Raw genomic sequence first — 6,018 nt, 5'->3', positions numbered from 1 at the left:
AAGTTTTGGCATGCAGCTAGCATACCAAATTCACAAAACGTAAGTGGGGATAAAGGGAACCAAGGTCCCAAGAAGGAGTTGTCCAAAAGATGCAACTCACCACACAAAACTCTCTTATGGGGACTTGGGGGATTTCTATTTGTGAGGTAAAATACCTCTTGGTGGGCTAAAGTACAAATGACCCAGCTGAGCTCAGGTCCAAGTGGTCGGGTTGAGCTCGATATCAATGGACAAGCTGGGCTTGAGCCTTGGGCGGGATTTCTCCGGAGTATGAGTGCATGATAACTTTTTTAGAGTTCCAACTGTTCACTTTTTTTTTTTTAATAAAAAATTTCAGAGAAATATTTATCACAATGAGTCTAGCATAAGGAATAGGCCAGGAGATTATATAGTTTCAGTTTGTGTTTAGGTTTAAAGTATTAATAGAACAACATGTCGAGGCAATATAATATGGAGAATTGGAGAAAATTTCAAACCACACCATTTATAATATGATTCATATTCCTCCTCAAATAAAGTTATAATCTATCATAAAACATATACTTTTTTCTTTTATTAAAAAAAACACGAACTACATCTGACTGTATATATAGCCAGTCAATGAATTGGTAATTGCGTAGGCAAGAACCTAAGGTATATAAAAATATCCCCTCAACAAGAGCCTTGATTAACTGACCTAGGAGAAAGTATCCTAAACGTGTTAAGGGACCGGTAAAAGTGAAAGTTTATTGCTTTCATTCAACTTGTTGCTTACAGTTGCCTCATAATTGTCTTCCAATTTTTTAGAATGAAGGGCATAAGGAGAATTGTTGATGATCCTGCAAAAACAAAAGTCATGTGTAAATTGATCAATTATAATTAAATATCTTATGTGTTTTGGAAAAATCAAATATTTTGTGCCTTAAGAATAAATAAATAGAAACCATGTTAATCTTAATTTTTTTCTAGGGCTACAATGAAAGGGCGAACTCTAGCTATTGATGCCAATCAATTTGCTCATTATACGGTTAAAAAAAAACTCGATCTCCTTTTTCCTTTCTTTTCTTCTATTATTTTTTCTGTTGTCAAACAGTAAAAAAAATTGTTGACCATCAATTATTTAGGCAGGTATAGTGAGCAAATTTATGGGTACATACCAACATCATTTTCTCTATGAAAATAGATATGATCTTCGGCATGTATGGATTTTGTTTACAAAGTATGATTTTGGCACTGTAGTTTGGATGAAGTTCCAATTTGGAAAAAGTTTCCATTCTCGATATATAACTTTAGTTTATTACAGTCTATGTACAAACAAAGACATCTTTACCTGCCACGGCGCTTTTCAAGAAAACACTGCAAGGAATATCTTCTTGCCATTGGAAGTCCTGAAATAGGTAAAGGAAAAAACTAGTTAGGGAAGATCTGTCAAAGAAAAACTAGAGCAAATGTGATTAACATTTTTCCTTTTGTGAAGACTAAAGATCAACTAGCAGTCGTTTCCAAAAAAAATATCAACTAGAAGACACAAGGATGATTTTGCAGGGGCGGGTGAAGTTAGGAAACTGGGGTGTAGACAAATAAATTTTGGCGCAATAAATTCCATTAGATAAGAAAAATAATTAGGGTTTGATGGATTGAATTTTGATGACATCGGACGGAGTGCATCAAACGGTTCAAAGTGAAGAAAAAATTAAAGGAAAGAATCTTCGTGATTGACTTTAATCAAATATTAATCAAGTCAATCAATCGAAGATAATTTGGTTAAATTGCCAAATTATTGGAATTGATTTTAAATCAAATCAGAATTCCACAAAGGAATATCTTAAAGAAGAAAAGCTATTTAGGTCAAGCATCCTGCAAGAGCCTATAAATAGGAGGCCTCAAGACGAGAGAGGGAGCTTAGACAGACCAAGCATTCAGAAGAACCATAAAATTCTCTACATTCTTCGCCTCATTTTGGAAGAGTCATCAAGCACAACAAATACATGTCGGTTCCTTCATCTTAGAAAAATCCAAATACCAAACAAGTCTTGTGCTACCCGTTTAATCAAGATCAAGTCTCTACGACCCTTGTATCAAACACAAATTTTTCTTTAAACACTTTGGAGATCGAATAAGAGAATTTAATACAGATATTGTAACCCTAAATTTCATTAATACAAATATTATTTTGTACACGTGTTATTGTCTCATTTGTCGCAGGAAATTCATGTTCACAATATTCATTGTAAATTGTTCTCCTTTAACCCTTTTTTATGGCAAACCAAAAATCACCTGATATATGAGCAATGCTGAGTATTCAATACACAAAATTTCGGATATATGGTGAATGCTCTTAACTAATTGAGATACATGTCGAAATGAACTACTCATACCTGCTCTTATTTTGGAAACTGATAGTGATTTGGGTTTGAGAGGTGGTTTTTGCCTGTGTGTTTTTAACCTTTCTGCAACAAGAGGTTTGACCGATGAGTTTTCACTGGCAAGACGCATAATCGCTTGAGCCTACAATGACAATATCTATGGGAATCAATACAGCGGATAATTTTATATAATTATTCACAATTTGGTAAGGATTAACATTATAATAAATTGTTTGAGAAAATTATTTTCAGGAAAAAGAAGTTGAACAGTCAAATATGGCAATCACAACATAGACATCATGGATTTCAAGCTTTGGGCACATTATTATTTCCTGAAAATTAAACATTTGTGTGCATTTCTTTAAACTATTCACCACATCAGCAGGAATATTGTCATAGTCGACATTGATAATCCCATCATAAATATTGTAAGTTGTTCTGAAGTCCTGTTGGATTGATCATCACATCTGTGTATGTACACACACAACAAAAATTGAAGAGGACTAACTTCAAAAGGGAATTATAACACAAGAAATAATTAGGGTAATGATTTTGACACTCCTAGTTTAGCTTATAGAAATTCAATTTAATTCCTTTTAAATACTCTCAATGGACGTTCCAGAAGCATAAACGGAGAGTGCCAACATTGCTACCCATACATAATAAGCATATATAACGACGAATATAAGGAAAACATACCGCAATCCAGGAAGCAACTGTTGCTCTAGCAAAGATAGCCAGTGTCCTGGAAAATTATTTCTACCAAGAAATTTAGGTGGTAATAAAGGGTGGGGTGATGAATGCCTTTTGATAATTTATGATTCAAATTCAGCTTCCATGCTGGTTTTAGCCACATTATTTTGACTTCTTGTAAGAAGATACTTTCTGAAGAACCAAACACTTTGAGACATATTATTCTCATTCATCCATTGATCTTAAGCTGATGTCTCTTTGCTGGTCATCTGGGGTCCTTGTAACTTTTTCAAAACCAGAACTATTTTTATTTTCGTCTTCTCCATACAGTTCTTGGTCTGTTTTCATGAAGAAGTCCTTTGTTATAATTGGAGTGCTACAAGCCATGATATATATATATATATATATATATATATATATGTTGCTCTCTCCCAACTTATTCCCAAGAAGTGAAGAGAAGTCTTCAAACCTATGTATATATATACACACATGAGAAAGAAAAACAAAATTGCTGAACATCGAACCCATATAAAGGAAATGAAAATTTTATATATATAGCCAAATTCCCATCATCACATGACTACCACGAAACTGAAATGGTATATCAAACGGCACTAAGATATGAAGAAAACAGTTCAAAAATGCATACCAAGTTATATAGAATATGCATATATATATATGTTAAAAGAGAGCAGATGTGTACCTGAAGAGGTTTAGGGCTGGTTTATGAGTATATGCACATAAAGCAAGGTCATATATAGGGTAAATTACCAAAATGCCCCTTGAACTTGTACCTAATTATCAATTTACCCCCTGACCTATTTTTTTAGAAAATTAAAGACTCAAACTAAATTTTATTCTCAATTCCTCCCTACCGTCTAAATCTCAACATTTCATCCAATTTGCCGTTAAATATGAGGGCAAATTGGCATTTTAAATTTTGAAATAATATATACATATAATTATTTTAATAAACAGGGGCACACCCACTTCATCTTTTACAGATTACAAAGGGGAGGGGGGGGAGAGCTCGAATGGGAGAGAGAGAGAGAGAGAGAGAGAGAGAGAGAGAGAGATGGAGAAAAGGGAGGGTGGCTTGCGGTGGTGGTCATGGGGGAATGATGGAGAAGAAAATGGGTGTTGCAGCGGTTATGGGTTCGTAGGGGTGGGGGCCGGGGGTTTTGTCTGTGGGTTAATGTACACCCCTACTAATCACCTCTATAAATTCCACAATGTAAATACCTCAGAGCTCATACAACAAAAGTAGGAATGTTTAGTAATGTCGTTCTTAAGATTCACTTACTTCCAAATCACCTTCTTAGTTCTCTCTCTCCTCCAAACTGTATTTGGAACTAGGGATCTTCTCTCCCCATTTTGTTCAACCACTGGGAACTTCACCGCCAATGGCACTTACCAAACCAACCTCAAAGAGATCATGGATTATTTTACATATGAAACCCATTATCCCACAGGGTTTGCTCTTGGTTCAAACGGTCAGGATCCAGACACAGTCCATGGGCTTGTCCTCTGTACACTGCAAGCATCAGCCGAAGATGGGCCATGCGTATTTCTGATGCAAGGAATTACATGATCCAAAACTGCACATATAGTGGCGGTCTTGTGGTTTGACAATTGCACGTATAAGTATTCAGACGAGCATTTCTGTGGTTTGACAATTGCATGTATAATGTGTTGAATTAATTGTGGTCCAATATAAATGTGGTCAAAGAAACATATAGTGAATTTGAATTCACCATCGCATTTCGAAGTCCCTTGAATATGACATCAATTAAAAAAAGGAACTTTCCATACAAGTGAAAAGGCACCGTTTGGTAAATATTTTTGTGATCACAAGATTAAAATAAATTTGAACCAACATAATGATAAAACTTGTCTAAAAACACTATATATATTCTAACCTATCTTTCCCATAAAACCTTCACAAAATTCTTTCTACACAACTGCAACATGTTCATCTGAATGAGTGGTTCAGAAACAAATTTATATTGAATATTCATGCTAAAGATTACATATATAGTTTAGACTTTAAGATTCCCTAAAGACTATACAACAAATGCCACACATGAGTCCCAAATCAATCAGAAATATATCTTTTTTAGATTCACCATCTCTATTTTTTTTTTTTTTGGCAACCAATGGGGTGTTGGATTGGTCTAGGTCTTTGGTGTGCTCCCAAGTGGTTCTTTGTTCAAAATCTCCTGTACCCGTGTGTGTGAGTTTTTCCCACTCCCCTTTCCTAACTTTGGCAAATATATATATATATATATATATCTCTATTTTTTGCCTAATTAACTTTCTTTCTCATTCTCCCAAGGATCTACCGATTTTGTTCAACCCTGACAATTTCACTGCCAATGGCATTTACGACACAAACCTGAAGGAGCTCATAAGTTATTTTAGCTATGAAGCCCTTTTACCCCACAGGGTTTGCTCTTGGTTCAAAAGGCACTCATGATACAGAAAGAGCATATGGGCTGACCCTTTGTAGCGTTGGAGTCTCAGCCCTAGTGTGCGCAGCTTGTATTTCTGATGCTATACTAACTATATCCTCCAACATTGTTCATATAGTAAAGTTGCAATTATGTTGTACGAAAATTGTCTATATAAGTATTCGCACAAACAAGCATTTCTTTGGTCCAGTAGTTGAGAACCAAACGAAGGTGTACGTCATGAATCAGCAAAACACAAGCAATCCAACGTCATTTATTCGGATGAAAGTAGGTTTGTTTAGCAATCTAGTCGTCGAAGCTGTGAATACAATGAAATTGGAAGCAACTGGGTGTTTGGAGCCAGTGGAAGTATATGAAAGGATCCATGCTTCGGTTCAATGCCCTAGTGACCTTTGTACAACATGTCTTCACAATGCGATTTTATTTTTTGAAAGTCGCGCCAATTGAGATTAGAAGGGTTTATAATGAGCGTTTTAACGTTCGACAAAAGACTTTCAAATATTTCTGGG

General features: G+C 35.2%; 1 pseudogene; it reads right to left on the bottom strand.

Annotated features, from left to right (window-relative positions):
* LOC148918197 (uncharacterized) overlaps nt 1-3,425 on the bottom strand; it is a 39,812-nt pseudogene extending 36,387 nt beyond the window's left edge.
* Nucleotides 3,426-6,018: the final 2,593 nt, after the last annotated feature.

Source organism: Prunus mume, linkage group LG4 (assembly GCF_029339155.1).
Source record: "Prunus mume cultivar Tortuosa linkage group LG4, ASM2933915v1, whole genome shotgun sequence".
NCBI lineage: Eukaryota > Viridiplantae > Streptophyta > Magnoliopsida > Rosales > Rosaceae > Prunus > Prunus mume.
The sequence above is the reverse complement of the archived record's forward strand: the minus strand, read 5'-3'. Positions and strand labels throughout refer to the sequence as shown.